General features: G+C 41.9%; 1 pseudogene; it reads left to right on the top strand.

Moving 5' to 3' along the window:
- LOC137095596 (mesoderm induction early response protein 2-like) overlaps positions 1-17601 on the top strand; it is a 118916-nt pseudogene that overhangs the window by 62302 nt on the left and 39013 nt on the right.

The following is a 17601-nucleotide window of genomic DNA, read 5'->3' as shown; positions in this document are numbered from 1 at the left end:
TTCTTACTCCTCTTTCTCCTTTCTCCTCTTTCCTTGGGCCCTTCTCCTTCAGTCATAGGTCCACATCTATTCTCTTGTTCCTGCACCCCCCCTCCTCTGTCCGCTCTGAAATCTTACTGTCCTAGTTCCAACTTTTAGTATCCTTTAAAGATCTCGTGGGTCGTTTTCTTTCTTTCTTACCTTCTCTCCTTCTTGTCTCCCCCTTCCCCTCTTCCATAGAACGATGTCCTCGTTTCTCTTGGGCTCTCTTATCCCCCTTAGAGAGTTCTAGTAACACTTCTTCAATCCTAAGTTGTTTGTATTTAGTCTTTATTCTATTTTTATTTTATTTTATTCAGTTTTTTAAACATATTTAATAAAGGTCTTAGGTACTTACTCTTCTTTGTTACCCTCTTCAAGTTTTCTCCGTGCCGCTGTAAAAACTCCTTTCTCTTTGCTTTCTTGCTATCTTGTTTCTCTCGTGGCAAGTCTCGTGGCAAGTCTCGCGGATTCTTGCAGCCCTCCACGCTGGTCGCGTCCTCTCGCGATGGCGCGTTTCCACGCGGGTTTGCCGCCACTCTCTGGGGGTGCGCACGTTAGAGGGATGCAACGCAGCTGGCGGTCGGGTCAGGTCAGTTCATTTGCCTTGATTGCCTCGATCGCCTTAATTAGGAGTTGGGTCTGGGTTAGTTTGGGGGGTTGTAGGTAGGTAGGTAGGTAGTAGTATTTTCGGAGTTAACTTTAAATTTTCCTTTTGTTCTTTTGTTTTCTCCTTGGGCTTCTTGGGCATCAGCTCTCCCTGGTCGGCTTCTATTGTGTGTTATATATGTCCCGAAGAGTGAAGCCAAAGGGAGGGGAAGAAGGCTTTAGAAGTCATAGGAAGGTTTCTCATGGATTTCGTACAGTTTAGAGCAGAGGAGGAGGGGGTGGGGGTGGGGAGTAATAGTTTGTTTGGGATTTGTAGATTGCAAGTTTGTTGGCCATTTCGAGAGTCTTCCCAGCTCAGTCCATGCGCCCTTCAATAGAATTGGCCAAATAGTAATAGGCAGATTGCACCCCTTCCAAACAGCAAACAACAGCAGCAAACAGAAAATATCGCAGGTTACCAAAGTGCTGCGGGTCAGATCCAGGGATGGATGGTAGTACGGTAGTATGCAGTCCAATTATTCATTACTCCATTATCCACAGTTATCACAGTTATCACAGTCCCAATAACGGCTATTTCAAGTTCCCAGTTTCCAGTGTTCCAGTATTCCACTAGGTTTATCAATGCCACGCCAGATAGGCACACATATTGCTACTTTCTCTTCCTTCCATTCTTGGAAATTGCTGAGATAGAGAGGGTATATATACTCACAATTACTTTGCTGTTCAACTCTTCAAAGATAAAATGTGGATGACGGCAAAGTGCCGGAGCCCGCTTGTTCAGCCGGCCTGCTCACGTTTCGGCAACCTGCTACCCTGCGGGGGCCCACTGCCGGGTCTTCTGCCCCTCACCCTTGAGGGGAGAGGGGGGTTTAGACCGTCAGCTGGCACCCTATGGGTTTGCATCCTTCCCAGTCTCCATCCTCAGGGTAGTGGGAGCCATTGGCTCTCCTAGTCGTGCCGAAAAAACGCTGAGGCTTGAGGAGCTCTCAAGACCTCCGTCTTGCCGCCATGGATCCACACCGGAAGTCCAGATGCTTGCCTATTAATGTGAAAAGCAGCTGGTTTTCCCTGTAGTAGGCAGTAAGAGCACCTAATGCTTTAGATAGCTTCTGTTCAATTGTTTCAAAGCTCCCTGCTTGAGAGGTGATGGCAGCAAGCACACTCCCCTGAGACAAACTACACAAGTTTCCCCTCGTGGTCACTGCGATTTGCACATATGGTTTATTCCTGTGCGAGCGCAGGCAGCAACGGAAAAATCTCGAGACCTTTGTCAGTTAGCATAGCCCCCGCCCACTCTCTCCCTCCTCTATAAATAGACCTCAAGGGGGGCTACGCTCAGTTCTTCCTATCCGCACTTAAAAGCAGCAGGGAAAGAAGAGACCACCTATATACAACAATAATCTAATGATAATTTAACAACAAAGGCAACAACATCTTTTTAAAAATGTGCGTCGTGTCCTAACAAATACCCAGAGAATGACGCTCATATTAATTGCCCTGTTTGCCTGGGAGAGGAGCATCTCTCTCAGGCATGTGTGATTTGTAGTGCCTTTACCCCTCAGACCAGAAAAAATGGGGAACTGCGTCTGAAAGCGGCACTATATGAGCAGGCTTTGTTGCCAAAAGAAAATCCTGTTTTAACGGAGACAGTGGAGAAGAGCGATCTGTCTCTGAAGAAAAAGAAAATAATTAAAGTAAAAATATAAAGCCTAACAAGCCCTCAGAAGAAGGTGAAGCGGCAAAAAATGGCCTAACAAAGAAGTACAAACCGCAAAACCCCTCGAAGGAGGGAGAAGCGGTTAAACAAAGCCAACCGCCAAACGCAATGGCGTCCCTGGCAAATGAGAAAGAAATACTAAAACTTAATGGAGCTGAATCCTCTGAGCTTACCGGAGAGTGCTTGAAAGCTCCGCAAATGATGAGGGAGACCTCTGTGGAGGCCTCAAGAACCCCTCAGACTCTAGCCTGCTATTCAAAAGGAGGCTCCATACCGGAGGCTCTCTCTTCCCCACCGAGGCTCATTCGATCGAGCCCAAAGCATGCTTGGGATTGAGCCCCCTCTAGGCAGTTGACGGGGGCTGAAAGACGTCAGCGTCAAAGCCGCTCGACGTCGGAAAGCAGCTCCACCTCCAGCTCTTCGAGCTCCTCCCCTTCAAGGAAGCGAAGTCAAAAGGGGAAGAGCCGTAGGAGCCGAAGGAGCCAAAGAAGCACCTCCCATTCTCCAAGAGGGAGGGAACAGCAATTCCTGCCTCCTCCTCCTCCTCCTCCTCTTCTCCCTCCTCCACCGTTTGCAGATCGGAGGGGACAATGCATGCCTCCACCATATATAGACCAGGGAGGATACTGGCGTATGACATCTAGTGACCAAATGATATATTGTGAGGCAATGCCTGTGCATTGGCCTCCAAATGACCCAAGAGCAAATACCCATAACAAATCAGGCTCTTCAAGAACAAAGAGACTGCATTCCAATAAAAGTATTGAAACATGTACTCACAATACTGAGCATATGAGCTCACAGGGTCAATTATCTCCTACTGTTCAAGATGATTTTGTGCATTTAAATGAATCTGAGTCTTCTGATGAAGACATGAATGTTCAGGAAAAATTTAGGGAAACAGAACATGATGCTCCTAATGAAGATTATTCAAGTTTTGCATCTTTATTGACAAGAAAGATCCGGGCTCTGGATCTACCAACTCCTAAACCACCTGAGTCAGTAGAGGACCTGTTTCCCAATGCAGAACAACAAGATTCCAATACCACAACTTTTCTACCAGCATTACCTTATTTGATTAAGCTAACAAAGATGCAAGAAGGTTCTCCTTCTTTAACCCCTGCAGTACCAAAGAGGGTAGACAGCCTCTATAAGATAGATTTATCCTCCACAGATTGGATAGTTAAACCACCAATGCCTAATACGGCTATAGCTGAGGTGGGCCAAGGACAGAAAGCCAAAAAATTAAATCCTACACCTTCAGATAAGGAAAGTAGGAAGATAGATGCCATGGGGAAAAAGGCCCACATGGCTGCTGGACTTTATACAAGGATGGATCACTACGCTACGTATATGAGCGCTTACCAAACGTTCTTGTGGAACAAAATACTACCATATATTGATCTTTTGCCAGAGACTGAACAGCGTCTACCGCGAGCATTCCATTCGGAGGCTGTATTGTTAGCAAAGTTCCAGAAAGATTTCGCAAAGCATATGGCAGATACATCAGGGAAAATCTTTACTAATGCCATAGCAATAAGACGTCATGCTTGGTTGCGTGCTTCTGCTTTGTCAGAAGAGGGTCGTTCCTTGGCTGAACATCTTCCTTTGCATGAAGAAGGGTTGTTCCACCCAACAACTGATGAAAAACTAAAACATACCCGGGAGATGAAGAAAACCATGCAAATTTATGGTTTTCCGAAACAAGGATATTTTCAACAGAAACCTTGATGGCAGACATCACCATCATACTACGGAAGGAATAAGGGTAATTTTTATGGAGGTCAGCAGAGTCAACGTGCTTTCCAGAACAACAAACCGTATACTCCACGAAAGCAATCTTGCGGGTCAAGGAATAGATTCCAGCCATATCAAAACAAACCCAATCGTATAGGGGGAAACAAGCAGTGTTTTTGACATTCTCACTGAAGATGAAGGGAAATCTGGTTTACTGCACCAAGTTCCTGTTTTTTCTGTTTGTAATAACCCGAGTGTTACTCATTCCACGTTACCCTATTTTGGAGCACATTTAGCTCCAATTTATGAAGTCTGGTCAGACATTACCACTGACTCTTGGGTTCTTCAGATTGTTAAAGATGGTTATTTAATTGAATTTGATAGTTTACCTCCTGTGGGCTTTATTAAGGTCACGTCTCTGTCTCCCCCACTTTTAGAGGAGATAGAAACCCTACTCTCCAAAGAGGCAATATGCTCCATTCCACTAACTGATTATGTAAGATGTTTTTTCTCGAGATACTTTTTAGTATCTAAGAAAGGAGGGGGACAACGCCCAATACTGGATCTAAGGGGGGGGGGGGGTTAATAACTATATAAGTGCTATGAAGTTTCACATGGTATCTCTTAAGACAATACTTCCCTTGTTGAATAAAAATGTTTGGTTTGCAACGGTGGATTTAAAGGATGCTTATTTCCACATTTCAATTAATGTACAACACTGTAGATTTCTCTCCTTTATGGTTGGGAATCAGGCCTACTGGTTCAATGTCCTTCTGTTCGTATTGGCGACAGCCCCAAGAGTTTTTACGAAATGTATGTCTGCTGTGGCGGCTTATCTCCGTACAGCTGGAGTAACAGTTTATCCTTATATAGATGATTGGATGATTGTGGCAAAAACAAGGGAATTAATTATTTCACACATCAGCAAAACTTTGTTTCTGCTCCAGTCCCTAGGTCTAATAATAAACTGGGAGAAATGCAACCTAATTCCATCAAGGAGAATCCAGTTCATTGGAGCCCTATTGGACTCGGAGGTACAGAGGACTTATTTGCCAGACGACCGGTTCCAAAAACTACGAACCTTAGTGCTGCAAGCAAAAGAGCAAAGCAGATTCAAGTGTTGTTAGGCCACATGGCATCTACTACTACAGTGACACCATATGCAAGACTGCACCTCAGACCAATACAATCTTGGTTCCTGTCGGTTTTCAACCCGTGGTCGCACAGTTCCAGTATGCGCCTATTTTTGCCTACGGAACAGCGCAGGCATTTAATGTGGTGGACAGAGCATCACAATGTTTGTATTGGCCTACCTTTTCATCAACCCAGCCCATCCAAAATCTTGACTACAGATTCTTCCCTCAAGGGATGGGGAGCTCATGTGGATGGGCTAACAACCCAGGGCACATGGACAGAACTAGAAGCCACAAACCACATAAACATTCTAGAGTTACTAGCGGTAGAGAAAGCTCTAAAATCTTTCGAACCGGTACTGATAAACCAGGTAGTTCAGCTAGTAACAGATAACACTACAGTGATGTTTTACATAAACAAACAGGGAGGAACACATTCTCCAGAGCTGTTGTCATTGACACTCAAGATCTGGAACTGGTGCATAGACAGAGGTATTCACCTATTAGCAATTCACCTACCGGGAGAACAAAACATACTGGCAGACTTTCTTAGCAGGAGCCCACTCACTCACCATGAATGGACTCTGAACAGAGAGGTGACAGCATTACTTTTTCAGGCATGGGGCAAACCAGACTTGGACCTGTTTGCGTCGGTACAGAACCGACAGTGTCGCCTGTTCTGCGCCAGAGAGTACCGGAATTCGATGCCAAATTGCCTAGGCAATGCATTTCTACTGCACTGGGGGCAACACGTGATTTATGCATTTCCTCCATTTCCCCTCATACTTCGAGTGGTATCAAAATTATTCCACGATCAAGCTCAGGGTATATTGATCACCCCGTGGTGGCCGAGACAGCCATGGTTCTCCCTGACCCTTCAAATGTCCAAAGGGAGTTTCAAGCCACTACCGAAGAGGGAGGACCTCCTGTCTATTCAGGACGGTCTAGTCCTGTACCCAGACGTTCACAGCCTGAGATTGACAGCCTGGCGAGTGTCAACATCTCATTAGCCTGTAAATCCCGTATCTCTAGTCCAGTGAAATTAATTATTGAAGCTGCACAGAGGCAATCAACAAAAAGATCCTATATCTATAAGTGGTCTAGATTTTCTAAATTTGCTAAAGAGAAAGGAGTGGAGCCTGAAACAGCACCAATTTCCCTTATTTTAGATTTCTTAGCGTATTTGGTGGATTCGGGTTTATCCTGGTCCTCTCTGAAGTGTTACCTAGCAGCGTTATCCTGGTATAGGAGGAAAGCGGGTTTACTGTCGTGTTTCAGCGACCCACTGGTTTCCCTTTTTATGAAAGGTTTAAAGAATTTAAGGCCCCCTGTGTCCCCTATCATCCCACCTTGGAGTCTAGAGATAGTACTCACGGCTTTGACTAGACCGCCCTTTGAACCGATGTCATCAGTAGACATATGTTATTTGTCATGGAAAACGGCATTCTTAGTGGCAGAGCAGGGGAATTATGTGCTTTGAGATGTGATGAACCGTATATGAGGGTTCATAAAGATAGAATTGTCTTGAGAACAGACATATCTTTCCTTCCAAAATCAGTAAGTAGGTTCCATTTGTCACGAGAAATAGTGCTACCGGCATTTTTCCAGGATCCCGTTTCTCCTCTGGAGAAAAAGTTACACATGTTGGATGTACGTAGAGCGATAGTGTATTATATTGACAGGACTAAAGTTCAAAGAAAGTCCCCAAGGTTATTCTTGAAATACAGGAAAGATTCCATGGGACTTCCTGTATCTTCACAGAGGATATCCTCATGGATTGCTTCCACAATCAGACTTGCTTACCGTTTATGTGGAAAAGACTTACCTTTACAGGTCAGAGCGCATTCCACGAGAGCTGTTGCGACGTCGACGGCGTTCTTGAGAGGGATCCCACTTGATGTGATCTGTAGAGCAGCGACTTGGTCCAAACCAACAACCTTTGTGAAGCATTACAAGTTGGACGTATTGTCTAAGGCGGATGCTGCTTTTGGCAGGGCAGTGTTGTTTTCAACTGTGGCATGACGCCCGCCTTCCAAGGTTAGCAGCTCTCTAGTCTACCATATGTGCAAATCGCAGTGACCACGAGGGGAAAATATAGGTTGCTTACCTGTAAACATAGTTTCCCGAGTGGTCACCTGTGGATTTGCACAACCTGCCCATCCTCCCCTCTTCTTATGTCATGCCTCAGATCTTGTCTGCATTTTAGTGGTGGAAGAACTGAGTGTAGCCCCCCCCCCTGAGGGCTATTTATAGAGTGAGAGAGTGGGCGGGGGCTACGCTAACTGACAAAGGTCTCAAGATTTTTCCGTTGCTGCCTGCGCTTGCGTAGGAATAAACCATATGTGCAAATCTGCAGGTGTCCACTCGGGAAACTATATTTACAGGTAAGCAACCTATATTTTCATCAGATAGTGCTGGCTTAAAATGGGGTTCAGTCTCCCCAGTGCTTTTTCACACATACATTAAACATATATGAAATAGAATTAAATCCACCCACCGCTCCAACATGTTTAAAAAGTCCTTTTCAACAAATTGAGCACAGGCAGTCCTTTTCTAACCTTGTCCTCAACCATTATTAATATGTAGATTGATGATTATTTTTATCTCTTTTCCTTCCAGGAACAAATAGCAAAGGATCTCTTTTCCGGGGAAGAGGAAGAAGAGATGCAGTCTTTGGCCGATGATCTTACACCTTCAGTCACGTCACACGATGCCTTGGATCTTGTCCGCAATCAAACTGGCTGTAAGATTTATTCAATGGTTTGGAAATTGCCATTTAAAATAAAAAGGAAGGAGTAAAGTCTTGCTTTTTAAATCTCTCTCAAAGCAGGCTTTCTTGCCAATGAAGACAAGAGGCACTTCTCTTCGCCTACTGCTTCTTTCTCAGCGGAGGACTCCGAATAAGACTCTATCCCCAGAAATTACTGCAAGAAGGTACATCTTGGGGCTCTGCAGCTCAGCATTATCAGTTTTTATATATTTTGTTGGGATATAAGGGTTAAGCCATTGACTTGCTATCTCTTGGCTTGAGCCATTTCAATATAGAGACTGTCATCTGGTCTTGTTAGGTCTTGAATGGAAGGAAAATAAGGCAAACTTTTAAAGAAGGGTTTTTTAAGTGGTCAGGTGGTGCCATGGTTTTAGCTATGAGCCATTTATATTTAATTCTATTTTTAGGTTTTAAATTGTATTTCTTTGATTTGTACTGTGTGCCATTTTGAGTCTCTTTTTAGAGAGAAGAAGCAAGGTATAGTAACAACAGCAATAAACAAAAACTGACATGCTGAATATATTCAACAGAAAATAAGAAAGTTGCTCAGGTGCTCAAAGAATGTTTTATGAGAACACAGATATTATTTATTACTAACTTGGTACTCAATGTTGCCAGGGTTATTTTAAGAAGTCAATTTTTAGGTTACAAGAGAATTTAGGACTGCAAAACACCTGGTGAATTCATCCCTTAACAGAAAGAGACTGCACCTTTTATTCAAACAGACACAATTCCTGGTCAAGGATCAACATGATCCTTGACCGCAAAAGTAGACAAAATAAAGATATTGCAAAGAAGACCACTGACCACTAGGGATACAAATAAATCAAAAAATTAAATAAAAGAGATGGAGACTAAATAAAAAATCTACTAAGATCAGAAGAGAATGTGTAGAAGAATAAGAAATTGTTGAAGGAATATTTTGCCCTAAATACTACACCAGGAATGAAAAATCATATAATATGGGACACAAACAAAGTAATCATGCGAGGAAATTTCATACAGCAAAATTCAATTAAAAATAAATCAAGGAACCAGAAAATAAAGACCATCCAACAATAAATAGAAAAGGCAGAAAGGAATTGTAAACAACAGCTAAACAACAGCAAACTAAGACAAGATCTGGAGCTTCTAAATAAACAACAAAGATATCTTGAACTGGAACAGATGGCAAAAGAATCGAAATTTACAAAACAATATAACTTCCACAATGCGAATAAGCCGGGGAAATGGCTAACACGAAAACTTAGAAAAATGAAACAGGAACAATGCATTACATTATTAAAGAACATTGAAAAAACCAAATGAAAGATGAAGACATCTTAAGCCAATTCAACTACTATAAGAAGTTATATAAAAGAGAGCAAATTAAAAAGGAAGAGATCGCCCTATATTTAGGAAGACAAAAAATCCCAAAACTATCAGATGACCAATGAGAAGCATAGAACAGATATAAATGATGAAGAAATAGATAGAGTGATCAAAAATAATTCAAATAAAGCCCTGGGGTCAGATGGATTAACATTGATCTATTATAAGAAACTAAAGGATGAGTTAAAGCCATGCTTAGAGGAAATCATGAATCAAGTATTACATGAGGGAATAGCCCTGAATTCATAGAAAGCTGCAAACATGATCCATAAGGAAAAAACAGACCTTAGTAATGTAAAGAATTATTTATTTTGTGCATTTCTACCCCGCCCTTCTCAACCCCCGAGGGGGGACTCAGGGTGGCTTACAATTCGATGCCAACAACAGTATATAAAGATATACTTAAAAAAGAAAACAAGGAATGGAAAATGAGAACACAAGAAGAATTAAACCAAAAATTTCCAAACATTTCCTGGTTTCAATACTATCAAATGAGAGACTAGACTATTACAGAAAAGATTCTGCCCTAGGTTTTGAGGAGGGGTCCTCAACATGGTAAAGGATTTTTGGAAGTGAAAAAAAAGAATATCACCAAAGTTTATAAACAACTGATAGAATTGTTTATAAAGAAAGAACAAATCAAAGATTGCATGGTGAAATGGGTCAGAGATATAGGAAAGTCTGTACAGCTGGAGAGGTGGGAGATAATATGGAATAAGAAAGTAAATTACACATACGCATTCAACCTGAATTTTTTTTAATAAAAATGATCTACCAATGGTACATGACACTGAAGAAGATTGCTGATAACCATGGGGCTATAACAAATTATATCTGGCCCTACCCATCAGGCTGGACACATATTCGACCTAGTTTTTGTGGCGGACAGTGGAATGATCAGAATGGAAGAACAAAACATCCTTCCTGTGTCATGGTCTGATCACTATCTAGTCAGTTTTAGACTCTCTGCGACCCTAAACCTCCGCAGGGGTGGAGGACAAATTAAGATGGTCCACCCCAGGAGACTGATGGATCCGGAGGGATTCCTGAGGAATCTTGGGGTTCTTCCAGCCATGGAGCCTGGCGATCCTGTCGATGTCTTGGTCGATCTCTACAACAGGGAAACGACCAGGGCGCTAGATACAATCGCTCCCAAACGCCCCATCATGTTGCGTCATGACAAACCATCTCCCTGGTTCACCGGGGAGCTGGCTGTGATGATCATACGAGGAGGGGGCTAGAGCGCACTTGGAGGAGTTCTCGGGACATATCTGATCGAGCTCGGCCTACAGCCTCTCTTAGTAGCCAAGGAGTCCTATATGACTACCCGTATAGCATCTGCAGCAAATAGATCATCGGAGTTGTTCCGGGTCGTCGGGGAACTCCTTCAGCCACCTGTGGTGGAGGAGACCTTCGACGACCCAACAACTCGGTGACGGGATTTCGCACACCACTTTGCAGACAAAGTTGCTCAGATACGCCTTGAGCTAGATGCCAATTTCATCACAGTGCCAGAGGAGGTGATTGAAGCATCTGCTTGTCCGATTTTGTGGGATTATTTTAGGCTTGTTCTTCCTGAGACCGTGGAAGAGGTCCTTGGAGCTGTGAGGGCAACCACGTCAGCTCTGGACCCTTGCCCGTCTTGGCTAATTAAATCGGCCAGGGAGGGGTTGGTTGATTGGTTTGTGTTGATTATTAATGCATTGTTGGAGCGGGGTTTTTTCCATCTTACCTGAAACAAGCTGTGGTTCGTCCACTCCTTAAAAAGGTTTCCCTTGATTCCACGGTGCTGAACAACTTCAGACCAATCTCCCTTTCTTGGGTAAGGTGCTGGAGCGGGTGGTTGCCTCCCAGCTCCAGGACTTTTTAGATGACATCAACTACCTAGATCAGTCACAGTCTGGTTTCAGGCCTGGTCACGGTACCAAGACAGCCTTGGTCGCCTTGGTGGATGACCTCCGTAGAGAGCTGGACAGGGGGAGTGTGACCTTGTTGGTTCTCTTGGACATCTCAGTGGCTTTCGATACCATCAATCATGGTATCCTTCTGGGGAGACTCTCTGGGATAGGTCTCGGGGGCACGGTTTGGTCGTGGCTCCGATCCTTCCTGGAGGGCCGATCCCAGTTGGTGAAGCTGGGAGACGCCTGCTCGGATCCCTTGCCTTTGACCTGTGGGGTCCTGCAAGGCTCTATTCTGTCTCCCATGCTTTTTAACATCTACATGAAACCGCTGGGAGAGGTCATCCGGAGTTTTGGAGTTAGGTGCCACCTCTATGCAGATGACACACAACTCTATTACTCATTTCCACCCAATTCCAAGGAAGCCTCTTGGGTGCTGGACGAGTGCCTGGCCGCTGTGTCTATCTGGATGAGGAGGAACAAGCTGAAGATCAATCCCGACACGACAGAGGTCCTCCTGGTCAATCGTAAACCTGACCGGGGTATAGGGTGGCAACCTGTGCTGGACGGGGTTACACTCCCCCTGAAGCCACAGGTCCACAGTTTGGGAGTCCTCTTGGATTCATTGCTTACGCTTGAGGCTCAGGCGTCGGCGGTGTCTGGGAGGGCTTTCGCACAACTGAGACTTTTGTGCCAACTGCAACTGTACCTCGCGAAGGCTGATCTGGCCGGGGTGGTCCATGCCTTGGTCACCTCCAGATTGGACTACTGCAATGCGCTCTACGTGGGGCTGCCCTTGAAAATGGCTCGGAAGTTCCAACTGGTCCAACGAGCAGCGGCCAGGATGTTAACTGGGGCCTCTTACAGAGAGAGGTCAACCCTCCTGTTCAAGGAGTTCCATTGGCTGCCGTTTATTTTCTGAGCCCAATTTAAGGCGCAGGTGCTTACCTACAAAGCCCTGAACGGTTTGGGACCATCCTACCTGCGTGACCGCATCTCCGTCTACGAACCAACGCGTTCACTTCAGTCATCTGGAGAGGCCCTGCTCGTGATCCTGCCTGCGTAGCAAGCGCGTTTGGGGGACACGAGACAGGGCCTTTTCTGTGGTGGCCCCCCGACTCTGGAACACCCTCCCCAAAGATCTTAGACAGGCCCCTACCCTGGCAGTCCTTTCTAAAGACCTGGCTGTTCTGATGTGCCTTCCCAGAATAGGAAATCTCCAATACCAAGTCCCATAAGCACTTTATTAAAACTAAGATTGCCGCACACTGCACACTGCACTTGCCCTATAAGCCTTATATTCCACCTGTCACATCAGCACTTTTAATCCTGTGCTCATTACTCTGGCCAGGCCCAGTTTCATTGTTCTTAGTGTATTGTTTATTGCTTGTTGTTATATTGCTATAATTGTTTTTAATTTGCCTTGGGTTTTGTATTGCTATGTTGTGTGTTGAGGTCTTGGCCTTTGTAAGCCGCATCAAGTCCTTCGGGAGATGCTAGCGGGGTACAAATAAAGTTTAATAATAATAATAATAATAATAATAATAATTGTACTAAAAATATAAACTATAAATGCTGGAAGTGTGGAAAATGTGAAGGATCCTTTCTACATATGGTGGACATGTGAAACAGCAACACTCTTCTGGAAAGCGATCCATGAAATTTTCCCAAAAAATCCTTAAAAAGAAACTCCCATTTCAGCCAGAACTCTTTCTCCTAGGAATGATTAAGACACAATGGAACATTAATGAAGACAAATTATTTACTTACATGATAACTGCAGCAAGAATTGTGTGTGAGAGAAAATGGAGGCAAGAACGGAGACCACAGAAAGAAGAATGGATAAAAAAAGACATTTAATTACGAAAGTGCAGAATAAATATATGAAGATGACAGACTGATCCCCACTGACAGCCTGGTTAAAGAAAATAAAGTGACATTACTAATTTAATAAAAGCAAACAAACCGCTGCTGAAGAGGACAATACTGAAGTGAGAAAAGGACAGCACGATACAATTTTACCATATGCAAAGAAAAATGGAAGAAACTACCCCCCTTTCCCCCCTTTCCCTCTTGGTCTTTTCCTCCCCTTTTCTATCCTTCCCTCCCTCTTTTACCTCACTCTCATTACCCCCCCCCACCCCTCCTACCCCCCTTTTCTTTCCAAGATACATTTTTCCTAGACCTACCCGTTCCTTTTATCCCCTTTTTCTCTACCCACTTTTTATCTTTGTATCAAAAAATCTTTAATAAAAGTTATTTTAAAAAATTATGTTACAAAATGCAAAAGATTATGGGTGAACTACAACTCACATAATGCCTGGTTAACCCTAAAAAAAAATCCATCAAAACTCAGTGTTTGTTGTCTTGAGAAAGTTTGCTCTAGATGCATCTTTGGTGGGGCCAGTGCACTCTGGCTGCAAAGTAAACTACAACTCCCACTATGGCGAGTCAGTCCCTTCAAACCCCTACAATAGGTTCAGTTGGTCATGGGGGTTCTGGGTGCCAAGTGTCCTTGGCACCCAGTTCCAGGTCCATCATTGGTGGAATTCAGAGTGTTCTTACATTGCAGGTGAACTATACATCCCAGTACCTACAACTCCTATAAATCAAGATGAATTCCTCCCAAACCCTTCCAGTATTTTTTGTGGTCATGGGTATTCTCTGTGCCAGATGTGTCCCACGTCCATTGTCAGCATGGGTCTCAGTGCTGTGTCTTGATGCAGACTGAACTACAACTTCCATCATGTGGAGTCAGGCCTCCAAACCCCTCTATTATGTTCTTTTGCTGATCAACTCCTCTCTCTTTGCTGAGCACGATAGAAAAGGGTATGAAAGGGTTAAGGGAGAGGCAGTGGGCAGGATTATGCAAATTCCACACCAATTGAGAGAGTCAGAAACACTGAGATGTCTGTGATGAAATCTAGGATGAAATATATTGTGCCCGTATATTTGTGGAGGACATTGGCAGGGCTCTTGGAAATGTTCATGGCACTCGCTATGACCTGCAGCATCATTGGAGGGGGATCCTGCCACATACACATTCATATTTTCACTTTTATTATGTGTATAGATTAGTGAAACGGTTAAAAATGTCATTCATAATCTTGAGACACTTCTTTCTAAAAGTTGACATGGCAGCTATGGAAAAACCAAGATAAAATCCCAAAGGATGAAATTAAAGAGGAGATTGGATGAGTAAATCAAGATCTGTCTCAAATGAAGGAGGAAATAAAGGAATTGAAAACAAAAAACATTGCAGAAAAACCTGCAAGAGAAAATTAATACATTGGACAGACAAAAGGAGAAACTAGAAAAGAATCAAGAATGTATGCAACTTAAAGAGTTGGAAAATCAACTTAGATTTAGGAATGTTTAGGAAAACCCTAGGGAAAATACAAGGAAAATTATACTGGAAATCTTGGCATCCTCTTTGAAAAGCTCATTAGAAACTCTAGAAAAAGAACTAGACCAAATTTATCAAATCTCTACGAATTACTCAAGGAAGAATAAAACACCAAGAGATATAATAGTGCAATTTGTGAGGAAGAAGACAAAAGAAGAAGTTTTACAAATCAATAGTAAAATCCCCCTGGTATATAATGGAAAAAAATAGTGGTACTCAAAGAATTTCCACAAACTATTCCAATGAAAAGAAGACAATATTTCTTCTTAACTGATGAATTAAAGAAAAGAAACATCCGATTAAGATGGGGAAAAACCGAAGGTATCATGACTACATTCAGGGACCAAAAATATTGGTTAACATCAATAGAAAAAACTTTCTGTGAGAAATTACTCAAAGATTCTGAACCAGAAGACACCTCGAAGAAATCTACAGAAACTGAACACAAACTAGGAGCAAGAACCAAAGAAGTAATCCTCCACCCCGAGGAAAGGAAAGAATAGTAAAAGAGCCAGATTCAATTCCCCAGAAGACAACATCTCCGGAACAGACAACAATGATGATGAGGTAGCCATTCCAGAAGAATTAAGAGACGACCCCAGTTTGGATACTGATAATGGTAAAAATGACATATGATCAACAAATAAAACTTTTTAAAAATTCTTAATGGTCTTAATTCTGAATTCTGAATTCCTAATGGTCTTAATTCTCCAATTAAAAGGGGAAAACTATTCAATAAATTAAAACAGGAGAATTATGATGTTATAGCATTACCGAAGACCCATATAACACACAAACATACGGTTCATTTAACGAACAAGAAAATTGGCAATGCATTTTACTCCTCTTTTGAGAAGAAAAAAAGAGTAGTGCTGTATATCAAAGAAAATATATTGGCAGAATTAAAATTTAAGGACCATGAAGGTAAATACGTGGTGGTAACAATAATTCTGGGAAATCAAAAAAGTCTGATCTGTACTATATATGCCCCTAATGAGCCAAAATTGAAATTTGTTGAAAATTTGAAAGAAAACTTGGATAAAGTGGAGTTTGATGAATTTATCCTCTTGGGAGATTTTAATGGGGTACTCAGTAAACAATTAGACAAAACCAAAATTTCAAAGAAAGGACCTAAGGAAAAAGTGAGTACACTGCCTAAAACATTCTTGGATCTAAAGAAGTATTTTGATCTAGAGGATGCTTGGAGATGTAAGAATATGATAAAAAGGGATTATACATTTTACTCCCACAGACATCAGTCGTGGTCAAGAATAGATATGGTCTGGGCTACAAAAAACTTAATTACAAAAATTTGGGATATCAATATTTTACCAAGAGATATTTCAGACCATGCCCCCCTGGAGATTATTCTTAATAAAAAAAACCCGGGGGAGATGGAGATTGAACGAAAATTTGATAAAGAAAGAAGAGGACCTCATGAGGTTTAAAAAATGATTAAAACTATATAGAAATTAATGATATCCCAGATATAAACCAATATATGATTTGGTGCACCTCAAAAGCAGTGTTGAGAGGGCATCTAATACAACACAGCGCAAGGAAGAATAAAAACGAATGGAAGATTATACATGAAATTCAAAACAGTTAAAAACTAAAAGAGAATGAACTGAAGAATCCCAGTAATAAAGTTTTAGTGAAAGAAATCAAAACTTTGCACCAGAAAAGAAACCATATAGAAATAGAAGAACAAGCCAAACAATATTTTTTTTAAAAAAACAGCATTTTGAAAATGCAAACAAACCAGGCAAGTGGTTAGCAAAACAGGTTAGGAAAAAGAAATAATTCCAACAAATATTAAAAATTAAGAAGAATAACAAGGCGGTAACAACAGACAGAGAAATTATAGAAGAATTCAAAATATATTTTGAGAAATTATACACAAAGGATCAAATTTCAAGAGGACATTGTTAAATATTTAAGCAGCTTCAAACTGCCTAAAGTTTCGGATGCCCAAAGAGAAAATAGAGAAATAATGGACGAAATTGAAAAGGCAATTTAAAAAATGGATGCAAACAAAGCCCCAGGCCCAGCTGGATACACACTGGGCTATTACAAATCTTTTAAAAAAGAACTCATGCCAATGCTTTAAAAGGTGATGAATGGGGCACTTCAAAATCAGGGAAATCCAGAGAAGTGGAATTCAGCTGAAATAATAGTCATTCACAAAGAGCAAACAGAAAAAACAGATGTACGAAATTATAGACCCATTTCACTCTTGAATACAGACTATAAAATATTTACAAATGTCCTAGCCTCAAGACTAAAAGAATTTCTCGGTGATTGGATAGGAGAAGAACAAGCAGGATCCCTCCCCAAAACATAAAAGACAATTTAAGAATAGTAATTGATATGATAGAATTTCACGAAGCAAACCCACAGAAAGAGTTTGCCTTCCTCGCTCTAGACGCGAAGGCTTTTGAAAATTTAAACTGGGACTTTTTAAATGTTTAATGAGGGAAATGGATTTAGGCTTCCAATTTATCAATGCAATTGAGGCAATCTATCAAAATCAGAAGGCCAAAATCCAAATAAATGGGCAAATTTCGGATGAATTCATAATCGGTAAGGGTTCAAGACAAGGATGCCCTCTCTCACCATTAATTTTTATTATGTCACTAGAAATTTTATTAAAAAGCATAAAAGAAGATGATAAGATTAAAGGAGTAAAAATTGGCAAACAGGAATTCAAAGCAAGAACCTTCGCAGACGATATAATTAGCATAATATAAAATCCACGTGAGAATATAAAAGAATGATTGCTAAAAATTGAAGAATTTGTCAAACTCATTGGATTTAGATTAAATAAGCATAAAACTATTATGCTAACTAAGAACATGGGGAAGGACAAAAAAGAAGAATTAAAAGATATTACTGGTCTCCAGATTGCCACTAAAATCAAATACTTAGGAATTTGGGTCTCT

Source organism: Anolis sagrei, chromosome Y (assembly GCF_037176765.1).
Source record: "Anolis sagrei isolate rAnoSag1 chromosome Y, rAnoSag1.mat, whole genome shotgun sequence".
NCBI classification, from domain to species: domain Eukaryota; kingdom Metazoa; phylum Chordata; class Lepidosauria; order Squamata; family Dactyloidae; genus Anolis; species Anolis sagrei.
The sequence above is the reverse complement of the archived record's forward strand: the minus strand, read 5'-3'. Positions and strand labels throughout refer to the sequence as shown.